This window comes from Haliotis asinina, chromosome 1 (assembly GCF_037392515.1).
Source record: "Haliotis asinina isolate JCU_RB_2024 chromosome 1, JCU_Hal_asi_v2, whole genome shotgun sequence".
NCBI classification, from domain to species: domain Eukaryota; kingdom Metazoa; phylum Mollusca; class Gastropoda; order Lepetellida; family Haliotidae; genus Haliotis; species Haliotis asinina.
This window is the reverse complement of record NC_090280.1, coordinates 9,086,874-9,106,856: the sequence shown is the minus strand read 5'-3', so window position 1 is coordinate 9,106,856 and position 19,983 is coordinate 9,086,874. Positions and strand designations below refer to the sequence as shown.

The 19,983-nt window shown below is 38.9% G+C and overlaps 1 pseudogene; it reads left to right on the top strand.

Annotated features, from left to right (window-relative positions):
* The first annotated feature begins 14,760 nt into the window (after positions 1 to 14,760).
* LOC137288569 (uncharacterized) overlaps positions 14,761 to 19,983 on the top strand; it is an 80,332-nt pseudogene continuing 75,109 nt past the window's right edge.

Genomic DNA, 19,983 nt, shown 5'->3' with positions numbered 1-19,983 from the left:
TATCCTACGCAAAGCTAACAGTTTCTTATATGAATTTAGTGTTTGCCTCAAATAGTTCAGAAACACATCAGACCCCTCTGAGCGAATTTGGGGAAAACAATTTCATTTCACTAATGATCCTGGATTGCATTTAATAAATTACACCGAAATGTTGCCATTGTAAAAGCCCATCATTTTTATCATTCTTTAAAATATATCTGAATTGGTGAAATATATCTTGCAACACCCAGTAAACCCATGAGTGAACAACTACATATGGCGGATCTTTGTGATGCAGATCGTAATTCATCCCCTCCCCTCCCCCACCTTTTGTACAAGTGTTAACCGAGTTGCAACGCTAAAATTTGCAAACTATTAACAGGAGCACTAAAATCAAAGTCTGCCCCTTTAAACTTAAATAAATACTTGTGGTTAGTACTAAGATAGTTACTTACAAATACAAGCTTGGTGCATTCTATACCATGTCGATCTATTGAAATGGAATATAAACAAACTTATTTTTCAGGCCTATTTTACGTAGATTTTACAATAACATTTAAAAATAATACGAGCGAAAATATACATTCGAGGGATAAACTTTAGAATCTATCCGGATTTCTGTCATTAACGCAATAATTCGTTAAACGTTATTTGACAATAAAAAACCCTCGGTCTTACCTGACACATCCGAGGTACTCCGAGTTTCTCGCATCCGTTTTCTGCCTTCTTCTCCAAGTCGCGAATTCTTTCGTCGAGTGCTTTTGGGGAAAGTGAGGTGGCCATGGCAAAGTTTACATGACGCAGCCATCTTATGCTTAAAGTTTTGAAAATAATTGCTAGGAAAACAAATTTGTTCCTACCCGCCAAACAAGATGGCGTCTCGCTAACACTCACGGGAAATACACAGTTTTGTCATTGTTTTTTAAAAAATAAATCTAATGTGACCATTTGACAGTAGATTTCCGCGTTCTACAACAAAAGAGGAAGGTACACCCTGTTGTGAGTTGTTTTTGTAACAATTAGATAGTCTCGCGTGGACGTGATCCTGTCGCCATTCGTTTATTTGTTTACATTGCCGACATCAAAGGGGAGTGTGAAAAGTGGAATTCAGCGGATTGAATGTAAGTATTCAAAGTGACAACAGTGGGCAGTTATGGTTTTAGCAGTCTTTTCATCGCATTAGCGTCACTGATTGTTTTTTCTCAGTGTCAAGCATCAATATGTAGGCCTTGTGATTATTAACAGTGATTAATTGTGAAAACATGTTCACCTTACTTTAACAGGCCCGAGCGTCATGAGTCCTACTGATTTAGCACTCATGGGGAACTTTATTGTGGCAAATAAGTTATTTTCTAAAATCCTGTCAGGAGAAGGTAGTATCCGGATATATTTCTGCTGGATGGACCTCCCCCCCCTCCCTCACGTACCATGTAAGTAATTTACGCACAGTGCTCAAAACATGCACGGGGGTTAGAAATATTAACATTGTTTGTTCTTTTCAGTTGTACACCCAGATCTACTATCCCTATCTACCCTTTAAGTTAACTTGATGAATACCTTTACTACTATTACTAACATAATTTGGTGATGTGTCACAATTTCTTTCAGACCTTAATTCATTTGTCAATGTGAATGAAGAATGAAGCACAATCCCACTGACCCTTTGGCTATGATTTGTACATGCATAATTTCTATAGACTATTCGTGGCACTTTCTGCTGCAGGGACACAGTTCTTTGTGGACATTGCGACAAGTAATTGTCAAGAAAGACAGCCTAAAATCACGAGAAATAAGTTTCAGAAATATGGTTGGTTTCTACAATATTTGTTTTAACATGGGTACCCAGAGATATTCCGTATATATGTCTTCGTTATATCTATTCATACAATCGTACTCCAGAAATATTTCAACCAAGTCACATCATACATTTATTAGTTCATCAAATTATCTAGTATCTTATATTCTGTGTCAGTTCTGTGTATCCAGTTGTACCAGTTAATCAGTTTGATGATTTGATATTTGTTTTATAACCATTAAAACCTTGCCCATCAGTACATGTTGCATGTGTTAGCCCTACAATGCATTGACATTATTATCACACCTCAAGTTTCATATTTCTGAAAGAATCATTGTGTCAGTTATTTGATTTACAGATATGGATTGTGGACCAACAAACTCGGAGAATGACAAGACGCCTTCATTGGTATTTATAATTCACGCTATATTATCTGTTATATGCCCGGTAAGGGAATCTCTTTTATAACAATATTATTCATATAGCTTTATAATGAAGCAGACACTATGTAAATACATACAACAAACCTTTGTGACCTCACTCAAAGTGTAACTGTACATTGATTCAAGCGTAATATATACATGTATTTTAAATTCCAGGAGAAATACGGCTTTTCTGTCCTCACTGCTGGACGTCTGTTTCAAGAAAAACACGTTATCTCCATCTCCGTAACGACAAGATGTTTGTTAGTTTGTAAAGATTTTTCGGGTGAATGACAAATGTTTCATCAGGTTAGTCATCAAAGAATTTTTAGATTTCACTAAAGATCGAGTTTGCACTGTCACTTTGCTATCCATGTTTAATATATTTAATGTATGTATCATACATGTAACTGTAATAACTGAAAGTGAGCAAATGGTAATACGTATTTAATATTTGTAATACATGTTATCTGCATTATCATATATATTGCTGTGTTTCATTCATTGGAAATGTTAGATTTTACAAGCTTTTCTTCAGTGAATTGTCTCTCAGTTGAATTGATGATTCAAACTGAATGTCCTTTTCCTTTCTAGACACTGACAGTGACCAAGATATTAACAGCACATTCAAGGTTTGCGAGCTATTACCACCACAATGTGAGAGCCTGATTGATTCGGATTCAGATGTTTCGCCAGATATTAACCAGAACTCACATACACCAATAAACATCTACAGAAGAACAAAGCACTTTGTGTAGTGGCTAGCTCGTCTTCATTCAGTGTGCCTACTTCCTGAGCAATGCTTGTGTGGAGAGAATTCTGTTACTCTTCTCTGAGCGCGCCAGTTTCTTAATACAGCGAATTGTGTACTACTGCAACTGCCCTGTTGCATTAAAATGTGACCTTTTCTAAGAAATGAAACAGTTGAATCATAACATTTCCAGAGTTTGTTTTTTGTTCAAATAAATATGTAATAAATATAACAAGATAATACAACATGTTTCAGCTTTCTGAACTAAGCGAACTCTCATTGTCATCTTCCTTGTACAGAAACCTAGCGGAAACCTACATTACCCAAGATCCACAAGGTTTCCGCAAGACCAGAAACTTACTCACTCCAGCTATAAAGGTTTAAGTAAACTGAAACTAAATGGAAACTTTCAACTATAGTTTCAGTTGACGGAAACATGACGGAAACTAAGACTTGTTAGTTTCAGTTGTGGAAACTATGCGGAAACTCTCATTGCGCGTTTCCTGAAACTGAAACCTAGCGGAAACCTACATTACCCAGTATCCATCAGGTTTCCGCAAGAACGGAAACCAAGTTATTTTTGCTGTGCACCTCAGTGGATTTGGTATATACACTTCAACTGGAAGATTGCAATACCCAGCTTTGATTGACTTTGGTGCCGTTGGAGAGACAAATGACAATAAATATGTGTTTGTGAGAACTATTTCAGAATTGTGACGCCTCGTAAAACGTTTCACGTGCGTGACACCTTGATCTTTCAGTTCAACCATGATGTCAAGCTCCGTCATGTCCTCTAAAAGATGATCTCGATCCCTGACAATGCCTTTACTTGAATTCAGTGTACGATGGATTGACACTAAAACAGGGCATCCGGCCAACGTATCAACTGACAGCAGGTTGGTTGCTTGTTGTCGTTTACTACATTCTATGAGTAACGACCCAGATCTCTGTCTCCTGATATTTTTCACGTCTCCTGCAATACCATACACTGCTTTGGAAACAGCAAACGGATTGAGTTTAATTGGTTTTTTATCCACAGATTCTATCACTAGAAATCTCGGCCAATAGTCTACCTGTTTCAATGGTCGATAACTGTCATTTGTGCTTGGGTCATTATCAAGCTGACGTTTTTTTCTCAGGGGGGTTTCAGGTTCCATGTTAATGTATATAAGATTCATCATCCCAGCTCCCCACCCACCACCGAGTATCATAAAGACAATGCTATCTACAAGTGGATCTCCGACCTGCAGCACCAAGGATACTGGGATGATATACTCCAGCAGAAGGATTAAACAAGTAATCAGTCTACCAGATTGGCCCATGAGCCATCGCCTTCTGGCACCAGCATCTAGGCAAATTTTATCAAATTTGAAAATTCATATATCATACAATATATACTTAAAACCAATTATGTCAACATTGTGTCCAAGCCAAATAGTTATTGAGCAACGAAATATAGTGCTCAGGGCTCGGCATGACCAGCCGATTGGTTGAACCGGGCCCATTCAACCACCCGTCTAGGTGAAGTAAGGGTCAAAGGGGTGTGTTGGGCAAAGGGAGCACGATTACAGGCCCCCAGCGCCCTCAACCCCCAGACTCCCGTCCTCCACCGACACAGGGCCGCAACCCACGGCAAACGGGTTGGTGGACCAAATATGCCCCCGGGTCCACAACAGGGGTGTTGGCGAGCTCTTGGCGTTACCCAGCACCCACCACGAGGAGGTGGCTCGCCACGGGTGCCTGTTTGGAAAGAACAAATGGAAATAAATAAAATCAAATTCACTCAAAATATCTCTTTTTCTGAGGCCAAAAACATAGTAAAAAGATCTGATCTTCCAGAACGTTATGCTGCAGTAGCAAAAACAACACTGGAGTCACGCTCTAAAATAACAAAATCATCCACAGGCTGCCAAACTACCTTGACTTGGGTAAATTGCGATTCTCCACAGCTTTTGTACCCTGCTATATAATCACAGACTGAGGAATCACTCCCTAGTACCTCAAAGTCGACTTCTGATCACAAATCATCATCATCTCAGTCACATTCAAAGTCTCAATCAACATCTGCTAGTCAACAAACGGTGAAAAGTAAACCGAAGCCAAAGCCTGATGCTTCAAAACAACACAGTAGCAGAGCTCCTAAGGGGTCACAAAATAAAATTCAATTGTACAATAAATATGGGTCTCTTGAAGACATGGACGTTTCTGAAAACGTCCATTCTAGGGCACATAGCTTGTCGCCCTCCAAAAGAGTGCGGGGTAGATCCCCAATAAATCCCCCCAAAAGATAGTTTATTCCAATAATATTGTACAGTGGAACTGCAGAGGACTGAGGACAAATTTACATGAATTACGGCTATTAGTCCAAGATTTCACACCTTCAGCGATATGTCTCCAGGAGACATATCTAAATCAAAGAGATACATTTGACCTTCGTCAATTTAATGCGTATCATTGTTTTTCACCTTCGGGTGATAGGGCCACTGGCTGATCATCCATTCTAGTCAAACAAAACGTTATTCAAAGCCCTGTTTCACTTAATACTAATATGCAGGCTGTTGCAGTGAGAATTACTTTACATGTAGCGTTTACGCTATGCTCTCTTTATATTTCACCATCTTCGGCTTTTGCCAAAACTGATCTTCAAGCTCTATATGATAAGCTCCCGAAGCCCTGTATTATAATGGGAGATTTAAATGGGCATAACCCACTCTGGGGTAGTGTAAATACAAACACGAGAGGTAAATTGCTGGAGGACGTTTGTTCTGACAATGACATGTATTTATAATGATGGTTCCAACACATATTTACACCCTGGTACAGGGACGTATTCTGCTCTCGACTTGTCATTGACAAATTCAGAACTATTAAATGAATTCGAATGGTCAGTCCACGAGGACCTGTGTGGAAGTGACCATTTTCCTACTATATTAAAAGCTGTAACTCCATCTGATGTTCCCCCATCATCAAGACGGAATTTTAAAAATGTTAACTGGGCATTATATGAAACACTGTGTGCTGAAAAACTTAATCCCGAACGTTTTATAGACGTTCCTGATGCTATTAAATGTTTTTGTGAGGAACTGAATTCCATAGCTGATGAGTGTATACCAAATTCCTCTGTAGTTCCACACATAAGAAAACCATGGTTCAACGATGAGTGCAGACAAGCTAGGAAGGCAAGGAAAAAGGCAGAACATTATTTCCGTCGCCATCCTATGGTGCATAATTTAAATAAATTTAAAATTTTAAATGCTAATTGAGTGAGTTAACATTTAACGTCACATCGGCAATATTTCAGCCATATCGTGACGAGAACCATTCATGTCATACATAATAGAGAATGGTTAAAAAAAATCTGTCAACGAAGGACAGTAAAGTAACTAGACTATCACAGGAAAATATTTATACATCTAGCCATAATTATAAATACAGATATGCTACTATTAAAAATTGGAAAGTTGAAATTGACTGTGAATGACTGGGGACTTATGTACCCTCTCAGGAGGACAATAATTTTACGATGCTTTAACCCCCTTTGAGGATACAGCCACTAACAATACTAGTTGCTAAATTACACTACCAATCATTAAAATATATCTATCTACAACAGTTATTAATCAAAATTCAATCATGAAATCAATTTCTTTCAAAAAAGCAATAAGTAAATGAGAACTAACACTATTAAAAAGATCCTTGATGGTTTTGACATTGAAATATTTCTGCCTTGTGATGGAGAATACGGCATCGTCGTAATATGACCTCTTGAAATCTGGACTGACAGCCCAAGTAGGTGTAACCAATATAGGGTTTTATTTCATGTACTTTATTTATACCTACTTGGGTGTCCCACCTCTTTTGGATAAGGTCACGGATGTAAGATCTAATACTAGCTTTGTAGTCAGAATAAGGAATGAGAAGTGGTGTCACAGATTTGTTGAGTGCTGCCTTGGCGGCACGATCGGCCATTGTGTTCCCAGAAATTCCTACATGGCTGGGTAACCAACAAAAGACAATGTCGTATTGGCCAGTAGCAAGATCATTATACTATTCAATTATTTCTATTAAAAGTGGATGTTTGCAAGAAATGTTTTTAATCGCCTGAAGACGAGAAAGGGAGTCGGAATAGGTTATACATTGTTTATGTTTGGGGTGTCTTTCAATATATTTAAGAGCGGTTAATAGTGCGTTTGCTTCTGCTGTGAAAATAGAGCTGTCAGCCGGTAATCTGGAAGAGATTGTCTTAGACCCAATGACTGTGGCACAAGCCACTGCCCCACCATCCTTGGATCCATCTGTGAATAAGGCTTTATAGGTATTGTATTTACTTTTTAATTGATGGTATTCTTGTTTATATTGTGATTCATTAGTCTCTGATTTTTTAAATGTTGTCAGTGTAAGATCAACTTGTGGCCTAACCAATTGCCAAGGAAAAGAAGAAAGTAAACGGGAAGAAGCTATATTTTCTAGCTCAATGTCAGCAGCAGAAAGGAAAGGTTTCACTCTGATACCAAGAGGCGGAACAAGTGAAGACTTCCTGCTGTACAAATCCTCATACAAGGGATTAAATACACAGTTATATGCAGGGTTTGATTCGTTAGAATATGATTTTGTTACATACTGTAAAGTCAATTTGGCACGGCGTTGGGTAAGAGATGGCTCATCAGCCTCGACATAGAGGCTGTCGACAGGTGATGTTCGAAAGGAGCCAAGGCAAAGTCTGAGACCTTGGTGGTGAACAGAATCCAAAAGTGTTAGGTTGCTCCTACAGGCTCCACCATATACAATTGAACCGTAATCAAGTTTCGAACGGATCAATGATCGATAAAGTTGTAGGAGGGTAGCTTGATCCCCTCCCCACTTACAATTTGAAACGACTTTCAACAGGTCAAGTGCCTTCAGGCATTTAGTTTTGATGGATTTGATATGGGGTAGAATCGTTAAATGTGAGTCAAAAATTAATCCCAAGAATTTGGCCTCCTTGACAACTTTTATGGGAGATCCACTTAGAAACAGTTCAGGATCTTTATGCGGTTTATATTTTCTACAAAAATGTATACAATTAGTCTTGGATTTAGAAAACCTAAAACCGTTTTCGAGACACCATTTATCAATTTTATTTAAACACAATTGTAGTTGCCGTTCAATAGTACGCATGTGTTTTCCACGACAAGAAATATTAAAATCATCCACAAAAAGAGATCCATCAAGTGAATCGTTTAAAACCTTTGACAAACTATTGATCTTAACACTAAACAATGTGACGGACAAAATACTGCCTTGTGGGACACCCTGATCCTGATTGTAATGATCAGACAGGGTAGACCCCACTCGAACTTGAAATTGTCTATCTTCTAAAAATTGTGAAAATTGATATGAAAAGGGGTAAACGACCCCTTTAACCAAAAGCATGGAGATCTTTCAAAATGCCATACTTCCATGTAGTATCATATGCCTTTTCAAGATCGAAAAATATTGATACAGTATGTTGTTTATTTAGCATGGAATGTTTGATGAAAGATTCTAAACGTACCAAATGATCGATCGTACTACGATTTTTCCGGAAACCACATTGAATGTCAGTGATGAGGTTGTTGGTTTCCAGGTACCAGACTAGACGATTATTAACCATACGTTCCATTGTCTTGCAAACACAGCTAGTTAAAGAAATTGGTCTGTAATTAGATGGATCGGTATGATCCCGGCCAGGTTTAGGAATAGGAATGATTATGGGAAATTGTCAGATGTCCAGATACTGTCAAAGACATTCAATAATGTTTCTAAACACGATTCAGGGAGATGCTTAAGGAGCTGATAATGAATATTATCGGGTCCTGAAGCAGTGTCATGAGCTTGCCCAAGAGCAGCATTGAGCTCATGAATAGAAAATAGTTCATTATAATCTTCCCCATTATCTGAATTAAAATTAATATTCTTTTTTTCTTGATGGTTTTTAAATTTCTGAAAAGTAGGTGAATAATTGGATGAGGAGGAATGTTTAGCTAACGTTTCACCTAGTTTATTAGCAATATCAGCTTTTTCCGTTAAAAGAGTGTCACCCTCCTTAAGATGGTGCACGCTCCTTTTGGAACCTTTACCTTTTATCTTCTTCACCATATTCCATACCTTAGAAATAGGCGTTCGTGAGTTAATTTTAGAAACATAATCTCGCCATGACTGTCGTTTACTTTGTTTAAATGTACGACGACCCTTTGAAATTTTAAACTCATTTAAGTTGTGGACGGTGGGATGCCGACGGAAATATTTTTCTGCCTTTTTCCTAGCTCTTCTAGCTTGTTTGCAATCAATAGTAAACCATGGCTTCCGAACGTGTGGAACCATAGAGGACTTGGGAATACATTCATCAGCAATCATGTTTAATTCATCAGAAAACATCTGTATAGGATCAGACACATTGAGAAAGAATTCTGGTTTTAATCTGCTTGTACATAAGGTCTCGAAAAAAGACCAATCTGCCTTGTTAAAGTTCCATCTAGACGACGGTGCAGCATCACTGGGGTTTATGGCTGAAAGTATAGTGGGAAAATGGTCACTTCCACAAAGATCATCGTGGATTGACCATTCAAATTCATTGTATAAACAGGAATCAGCAACAGATAAATCAAGACTGGAGTATGAACCAGTCGCAGGATGCAGATATGTGTGAGAATCATCATTAAAAATACATAAATCAGCATTTGTGAAGAAATCCTCAAGAATCTTTCCTTTCCCGTTGGTGTTACTACTGCCCCAAAGTGGGTTATGACCATTGAAGTCTCCCATGATAATACAAGGTTTTGGGAGTTGGTCATAAAGCATCTGAAGATCAGATTGCTGTAGAGACGATGATGGCGGAACATAAAAGGAACACAAGGTAACAACAATATGTAGAGTTACACGGACTGCAACTGCCTGAAGAGGGGTCTTGAGAGAAACATGACTGTTGATAGTGCTATGGTTCACTAAAATTGAAGATCCTCCGGTAGCTTTATCTCCTGGAGGTGAGAAACAGTTGTAGGAATCATACTGTCTGATATCAACTGTATCCGTGGATTTGAGATAGGTTTCTTGCAAACATAATGCTGTTGGTTTGAAATCTTGAATTAATAATTGTAAGTCGTTGAAATTGGTTCTAAGGCCTCTACAGTTCCACTGAAGAATATTGAAAGAACAGTTCATGGAGGTTGAACTGGAGATATTGGTACTGAGGAAGATCCTCTCCGTTGGATTAGTGGAGATGGACTGACTTCCATGTCTAAAGGTTCAAAGCTGTTATGAACCACTACAGGGAATGTTAAGGGGGAAGGCACCTCTATATGTTGGAGGGTCCTTCACTCTTTCTTCTTCAATTGTTTCCTTTCTTTGCTTGTCAGTTTTACAGTTTGTTGTGATACCTTTGCTGTATCAGTTTCAGATCCAAGCCCTGGTTTAGATGCAGTCTGATGTTCGCTATTAATGTCAGTCTGTGATACAGACGTGGTAGATTTGTTAACTTGTTTAGCAATTGGAGTCAGTGATCGTTTGTCTGTGACCCAGCAGATGTCAGTCTGACATGCTCTGTCCAAAGTGCATTTTGTAGAGGAAATGGCAGCAGAGTACGAGATTGTGGAGGGAGGAGTAGGAGTTTGCTGAGTCAATAGTTTATCTGCTTCAGAAAAAGAAATATTATTGGTATACTTGAGTCTGAGTATTTGTGATTGTTTCTGATAGACTGGACAGGATTTTGATGAAGAGAAGTGCTCACCGTGGCAGTTAGCACGCCTAATGGCATCTGTACAGGTAGTGCCTTCATGATCTTTACTGCAACGGGAGCAAGTTCGGGACTTAGTACACGACCTGGCCCCATGCCCAAACTTCTGACAATTATAACATCGGAGTGGATTTGGTATGTATACATCGACTCCGATGTTGAAACAACCAGCCTTAATTGATGATGGTACTGTGGGAAGTGCAAACGTGAGAAGATAAGTGGTCGTTGGAACAGTTCTGTCCTGATCTTTCCTGGTGAATCTTTTCACAGACGTGACTCCTTGAGATTTGAGCTCTGATGCTATCTCATCCTCGGACATATCAGAAAGACATCTGGCACGATCACGGATGACACCCCTACATGAATTTAGATATTTGTGAACAGTGACTGTGATTTCAGTAGTCCCAAAATGATCAGCTTTGAGGAGATTAATTGACTGTTGACGCCGTGAACATTCGACAAGCAGAGACCCATTTCTGAGACGCGTTACATTCTTGACATCTCCACAAATCCCTTCAACAGCCTTGGACACAACAAAAGGGTTAACCTTGAGAGGTGCTCCATCAACTCCATTAACCACCAGAAACCGTGGCCGTGAGTCGATATTACTTTGAGAGGCACTTTCATCTTCAGAAGAAATGTTATCTGTATCTAAATGTCTTCTTTTATTTTTCGATCTAGAACCAGTGGTGGGTAAGGTTGCCATGATAAGGAAAATCGTTCAACATCCCCGCTCCCCACCCACCATGGAGTGTCAACAAGGACAGTGCTGAAATGGAAGCCGACTACAAACACTAGGGTTACGGGGATGCTATACTCCAGCAAAAGAGACACAGGTAGCTGCCATAGTCAAACAAGAGTAAAAGAAAGGCTGGTTCTGCCCTAGACATTTACCCGAAGACAAAGAGAACCTGGAGGTCAATAATGCCAGATTGGCCCATAAGCCACCGCCTTCTGGCATAGGACTTTAGGCAGAATTAGTTCTAACATGATAGTGTATATTAGAACAGATCAAGAAATAACGTAATAGTCAATGGTAACAAAGTTAAATGCGTCCACGCTCAGGGCACGGCGTGACCAGCCGATTCATAGAATCGGGTCGATTCTACCACCCGTCTAGGTGAAGTAAGGGCCGAAGTGGTGTGTTGGGCAACAGGATCACGGTCACAGGCCCCTGGTACCCTCAACCACCTCGATCCCGTCCTCCACCGACACAGGGGCGCAACCCACGGCCAACAGGCTGGTGGACCAAATATTCCCCCGGGTCCACTAGGGGGGTGTTGGCGAGCTCTTAGCGTTATCCAGCACCCACCACGAGGAGGTGGCTCGCCAGGGGTGCCTTTAAATGCTAAAGCACGACGTACTTTTAACAAAACAAACGCCAATCTTGGCAAAATTATGCATCCAAAATAAATTCTCGGACACCCATGTCCAAGGTATGGAACATGGTCCAGAAAATCAAAGGTAAAGGTACTAAATCTACTGTCCATCATCTTAAACATGGAGATCAATTGCTTACTGATAAATCAGATATTGCTAATAAATTAGGTGAAACCCTTGCTAAACACTCTTCCTCTTCAAATTATGTACCACAATTCCAGCAATGTCAAAAACAAGAAGAAAAGAAAACCATTAATTTCAATTCTGATAATGGGGAAGATTATAATGAAACGTTTTCTATTCATGAACTCCATACTGCTCTTGACCAAGCTCATGACACTGCTAAAGGAGCTGATAACATACATTATCAACTCCTGAAACATTTACCAGAATCCTGTCTGGAAACTCTCCTAAATATTTTTGATGATATTTGGACATCAGGTAACTTTCCTTCATCATTGCCTGACGCTATAGTAGTACCAATACCTAAACCTGGACGTGATCATACTGATCCATCCAATTATCGGCCGATTTCGTTAACTAGCTGTGTTTGCAAGACCATGGAACGCATGATAAATAATCGACTTGTTTAGTACTCGGAAACAAATAACCTTATAACTGATATACAGTGTGGTTTCCGTAAAAATAGAAGTACTGTCGATCACTTAGTGCGTTTAGAATCATTTGTTGAAAATGCACTAATTAATAAACAACATGCTGTGTCTATTTTTTTTATCTCGAAAAAGCATATGACACAACCTGGAAATATGGTATTTTAAGAGACTTACATGACTTCGGCTTGCGAGGTCGTTTGCCTCAATTTATTGCCAACTTTTTAAATAACAGACAGTTTCAAGTTCGAGTGGGTTCTACCCTGTCTGATCAATACAATCAGGATCAGGGTGTTCCACAAGGTAGTATTTTGTCTGTCACACTTTTTAGTATAAAGATAAATCGTTTGTCAAATGTTTAAACGATTCAATTGAGGGATCGTTATTTGTGGACGATTTTAATATTTCTTGTCGTGGTAAAAATATGCATACTATTGAACGGCAAATGCAGTTTTGTTTAAACAAAATAAATAAATTGTGTCTTGAAAACGGCTTTAAATTTTCTAAATCCAAAACTAATTGTATACATTTTTGCAGAAAATATAAACCACATAAGGACCCTGAACTATCTCTAGATGGCACTCCAATCAAAGTTGTAAAGGAGGCCAAGTTCTTGGGCCTAATCTTTGACTCCCATTTAACATTTCTGCCTCATTTCTGCCTGAAGGCTCTTGACTTGTTGAAAGTTGTTTCCAACTCAAAGTGGGGAGGGGATCAAGCAACCCTCTTACACCTATATCGATCACTCGTACGTTCGAAACTCGATTATGGCTCCATCGTATATGGTGGAGCCTGCAAAAGCAACCTTAAACTCCTTGATTCTGTCCACCATCAAGGCTTAAGACTTTGTCTTGGGTCTTTCAGAACTTCACCTATTGATAGTCTCTTCGTTGAGGCCGATGAACCATCTCTTAATCAACGTCGTATAAAAGTGTATTTACAATACATTACTAAATTATATTCTAATGAATCTAACCCTGCCTATAACTGTGTGTTCAATCCCCTTTATGAGGATTTGTATAACAAAAAGTCTTCTCTTGTTCCACCTCTTGGGCTCAGAATTAAACCATTTATTTCTTCTGCCGGTATTGAGTTGGAAAGTATATCGCCTTCCCGTCTTCTTTCTTCTCCTCCTTGGCAATTGGTTAGGCCACAAGTTGACCTAACATTAACATCATTTAAAAAATGGTAACACACTGGCTGACCTTGCTGCTAAAGTAGCACTCAACAAATCTGTGACACCACTTCTTGTTCCTTATAGTGATTACAAAGCCACCATTAGATCTTATATCCGTGATCTGATGCAGAAGAAGTGGGTACCAAGTGGGTATAAATAAATTACGTGAGATAAAACCTTACATTGGTTATACCCACTTGGGTTGTCAGTCCAGATTTGAAGATGTTATTTTACGACGATGTCGTATTGGCCACACTAGATATACTCATGTGTACCTTTTGAAAGGGGAGGATCCTCCGTTTTGTATCCCTTGTGATGAAAGAGTCACGGTCAAGCATTTTCGTACAATCGCCAGCAGCTGAAGGGATGGTTTAAATCCAACTAGAGACCATGCAGGTAGCAAAGGTACTGTAAGTCCCCATGGTTCCTAGTGTGGTGATCTACCTTTCCATGCTAGTTTTATTTGAAATTGTGATATTCTAGTTATTTTACTGTCCTTCGTTGACGGGTTTTTACAATGTCTATATGCTCTTTTTCATTGTTGAATGTTCTTGTCACGATATGGCTGAGATATTGCCGATGTGACGTTAAATATTAACTCAGTCAGTCGTTAAACTCTGTGTCGTACCCGACACTATCCGACATATCTTGATTGATGACGCTACTTGTGTAAATCACTGACCTGTCTTTCCCAAACTAGAATCTAAAAGCTAGCTTTCTTTTAACATAAATACTGTTGTCTGTTGCATCGACGCAACTGAACAAGCGAAGGTTGGAGCATGGGTTTGCTAAGCATATGTTTAAACACTTCTGAATGCACATCTCCTATACATCGTCGGTGAGAAATGTCAATGAAAGATTTGATTTGTTTTCTCAACTTTCATTAATTCAAACTATGTTCTTCTTCCTTCTCTCCTCACATCGCTCTCTCACTGACTTTTCAGAGACACCAACGTGTAGCATCACCAGTAAGCAGGACACAAACTCACTTGTCCAGTACCAGGATCTGTCCCTCACGGTGGACGTACGAGACTACTACTGCTCCACCGCCCACAGCATCTCCCTCCAGACAGGAAATGTGACTACCCTGCTGATGGAAGCTGACTCTGTACCACGTGTCACGGATAACACCTCATTAGTAACACTAAATGTGACCGACTCATTTCTGGGCAAAGTAGCACTGGTGTTTAGATGTGACAGCAGTCAGTGGAGTATAGAGTGTGCTGGTGTGACTAAATTCGGTTAGTTTTCACGCATCCAAATGAAGCAGATACAAAGAGTATATAATCTGTTGTTGATGTAGCTTCCAAATGTGATATATAAAATAGAATATCGTTTTAAAATAATATGGCACTCATCAAAATTATAGACTTATTAGCCTCTTACTTCAGTCAACTGTTCTAAAGTAGATTGAAAAATATTTCTATTATGTTTAAAGGTATTGTTTAAACATGAACAGATGTATTGTAAAACAAATTCCGGATGTTGAAAAGATAACTGTGATGAGTTCAGTAAATGATGAAAATGAGTTAAAATTGGAAATTTTTCAATGCAACTTGACATCAAAGCGCAGCTTTTACATGCACGATATCTGCACATGCGTTTTAGACATTTGATGCATCGTCCTCATGCAGTTCATATTAATAAAGTTTGCAGTTGATTTCCCCAAATTAGTGGAGAAATTATATACACTCTGAAGATCCTTAGCACACACATAATTTAATCAAATTCGACCGGTTTCACACTGTTGATGTGATCATCATAAGAGTAACTTTAGAGACCACACTTTGTGTGTAACGATATTGCTAAACTATGTCGTCACTGAGATATAAAGTCTCACTCCTGAACGCCGGGAATCTCCCGTCTGTCCGATGTAGCCCGATGAATAGGAAGGAGCCATATTTGTGCAGTACCTTTTACTTGTTTGTAATGGGAACCATCAAAATGAAGAGCGTTATTGCTCAGGATGAGCTTTCTGTTTTCGGTAATGAATTTTTTATGTATTCTATCTGGAATCACAGTCGCATATTTTCCTAGCCAATAGCTCATAGCTTATATTCCTAGATCATGTGGACTATAGAAGTAGAGATTAACAATAAAGCTTACAAAGTTTGTGATTTGGGGAGACTTATTGAAAGAATCAGTAACTGAAAGGTTTCAGTAGTATACTCTCTCAAAAAGGAAACGCACGGGTAGATGGTAATTTTTCAACGCACTTTAATCCAAGTCAAACTATAAAAATATTATGACAGCAAATTATATTGATTACATGTATAAATAAGTAATCAGTCACCAAAACACATCACTTGGTAAAGACAATAATCATAAATACGTAGGCTGACAGATTTGGATGGAGAAGTGCATCGATGTGGGCGAACATTTCTTATAACCCACGAACTGACTAAGTCCATATAGAGGGGAATCTCACCGCTATTCATTACAGAAATGAAATTCGAGTTTTCGACCCCCAGATAAAAATCTTCAGCCGGATAACGCCACACCCCATACAGTACGCATCACAATGAACTTCTTCACCAGTCAGAATATAACAGTGCTTCTATGATTCTCTGTATCCACAGATTTTAAACCCAATCAAACATCTGTGGGATTATCTCTATCGACGGCTTTAACGACGTCAGACGCTTCACAATGACGTATTTTTTGGAGAATGAGCTTTAGGTGTACTGTTACTTTTGTTCCTAGCGAGCGTCACATCTTCAGTACCTGTCATATTCAAAATGGTATATATAAAAAATACTATATAAGAAGTAGTTTCCGAAATAATAACACAACTCGGATCTTCACCTACATGTTTCAATCGTGTATCTTAGAGAGAGCTCTAAGTGAGACTAATATTTTGATTGATGGGTTGTAAATTTCCATAATATTTGATTTAATGTTTACATCATTATAGCAACATATACTTTACGCCAATATTATACTACCCTGGCTTCTTAGTTTAGCCCTTTTCATTTAACAGCCCCCAAGAAAACAGAATGCAACATCACCAGTGACAAAGACACAGATATTCTAACCCTGCACGAGGAAGTGTCACTGACCGTGGACATTACTGCGTATTACGATATTCAAGGCTCCTACTGTTCAGCAGATTCAAACTTCACACTGCAGACAGGTGATGTCTCGCAATTACTACATGCTGGTGACCAGGGTCTTTCACCAATAACATTCAATGTCACTAAAACACACTTGGGTGGGGTAAGGCTGGTATTCAACTGTCAAGTGCAACACTGGGATCTCAGCTGCGGCGGTGTGACCCGACTCAACAACAGTGAGTAATGTGTGTTTCTTGAGTGAGTGAGTGAGTGAGTGAGTGAGTTAATATTTAACGTCACATCGGCAATATTGCAGCCATATTGTGACGTGAACATGTTACATATTGAAATGAAGACGTGCATATAGTAAAAACCTGTCAACGAAGGACAGTAAAATGACTAGATTATCACATTGAGAATATAAAACTAGCGTCGAAATCTAAAAAATAATAGTACAATACAAACCAATTTGGACATCACAATGTAAAATTGGGGTATAGATTGCCAACAACTGAAGGTAGATCACCACACTAGGGACCATGGGGACTCACAGTACCTCAGCTTCCTGCATGGACCGTAGCTGGATTTACACCATCCCTTCAGCCATTAGCAATTTGGACAATGCTAGCCATACATTAAAATAACAAATATACTACGATTAAAAACTATTGGTAAATTTAAACTGACAATGAAAGTATCGGGACTTACGTACCTTCTCCGGGGGACAATAATTTTACACTACTTCAACCCCCTTCGAGGGTACAGCCACAAACAATCAAAGTTACTAACATAAACTACCAAGCATTAAAATACAACTATATACAGAACATATTAATCAAAATTCAACAAGAAAATCTATTTCTTTTAAAAAAACAATGATTAAAGGACAATTAACTGTGCTAAAAAGATCATGAAGTGTTTTCACATTGAAATATTTATCCCTTGTGATGGAGAATTCAACACGGTCAAGCAGGATATGCTTGACTGTAACTCTCTCATCACAAGGGATAGAAAACGGAGGATCCTCACCTTTCAACAGGTACACATGGGTATATCTTGTATGGCCAATACGACATCGTCACATGATGGCCTCTTCAAATCTCGACTGACAACCCAAGTGGGTATATCCAATATACGGTTTTATGGCGTGTAATTTATTTCTTCCCACTTGGGTGTCCCACTTCTTCTGCATCAGATCACGGATGTAAGTTCTAATGCAAGCTTTGAAATCAGAGTAAGGGATAAGAAGAGGTGTAATAGATTTGTTGAGTGCTGCCTTGGCAGCAAGATCGGCCATTGTATTTCCAGAAATGCCCACGTGGCTGGGCAACCAACAAAAGACGATGTTGCATTGGCCAGTAGCAAGATCATTATACAATTCAATAATCTCAATTAAAAGTGGATGTTTACAAGACACATTTTTTATAGCCTGAAGGCAAGAAAGAGAATCAGAATAGATTATATACTGTTTATGTTTAGGATGTCGTTGAATATACTTAAGAGCCGTTAATATCGCGTTTGCTTCTGCAGTAAAAATAGAGCTTTTATCTGGTATTCTAGAAGATATTGTCCTGGAGCCAATGACAGTGGCACAAGCCACTGTGCCACCGTCCTTGGATCCATCTGTAAATATGAATTTGTAATTGGCATATTTTTTTTCAAGTTGATAATATTCTTGTTTATATTGTAAGCCATTGGTTTCTGATTTTTTAAATGAGGTCAATGTTAGGTCGACTTGTGGTCTCACCAACTGCCATGGAGGAGAAGAAAGAAGTCGGGAAGGAGCTATATTGTCCAGCTCAATACCAGCAGCAGCAATAAATGGCTTAATTCTGAGCCCAAGAGGCGGGACAAGAGAAGACTTTTTGTTATACAAATCCTCATAAAGAGGGTTAAAGACACAGTCAAATGCAGGATTTGACTCAGTAGAAAATAATTTGGTAATATATTGTAAAGAGAGCTTTATACGGCGGTGGTTAAGAGAAGGTTCATCGGCCTCAACGTACAGACTGTCAACAGGAGAAGTTCGAAAAGACCCAAGACAAAGTCTTAGGCCCTGGTGGTGGACGGAATCAAGTAATTTTAGGTTGCTCTGACAGGCTCCACCATAGACGATCGAGCCATAATCAAGTTTCGATCGTACCAACGATCTATATAAGTGAAGGAGGGTCGTTTGATCCCCTCCCCATTTTGAATTAGAAACAACCTTTAACAAGTCTAGTGCCTTCAGGCATTTAGCTTTAAGGGATTTAATGTGTGGTAAGAACGTTAAATGAGAATCGAAAATTAAACCCAAAAACTTGGCCTCCGTTACAACTTTGATGGGAGTGCCATTTAAAAATAGTTCAGGGTCCTTATGTGGGTTATATTTTCTACAAAAGTGTATGCAATTAGTTTTGGATTTAGAAAATTTAAAGCCGTTTTCAAGACACCATTTATTTATTCTGTTGAGACATAACTGCAGTTGTCTCTCAATAGTGTGCATATTTTTCCCACGACAAGAAATATTAAAATCATCCACAAATAATGATCCATCAATGGAATCATTTAAAACCTTGGATAAACTGTTGATCTTAATACTAAATAACGTAACAGACAAAATACTACCTTGAGGGACACCCTGATCCTGATGGTAATGATCAGACAGGGTTGAACCCACTCGGACTTGAAATTGCCGGTCTTTCAAAAACTGTGATATAAAAAGAGGCAAACGGCCTCTCAAACCCAAATCCTGTAAATCCTTTAAAATACCATGCTTCCAGGTCGTATCATAAGCTTTCTCGAGATCAAAGAAAATTGATACAGCATGTTGTTTATTGACGATAGCATTTTTGACAAAGGATTCTAAACGTACCAAATGATCAATGGTACTTCGATTTTTCCTGAAACCACATTGAATATTTGTAATAAGATTGTTGGTTTCAAGATACCAAATTAAACGATTGTTTACCATTCGTTCCATGGTTTTACAGACACAGCTCGTTAAAGAAATGGGTCTGTAATTCGACGGATCAGAGTGATCCCGACCAGGTTTTGGTATAGGGATGACAATGGCATTACGCCAC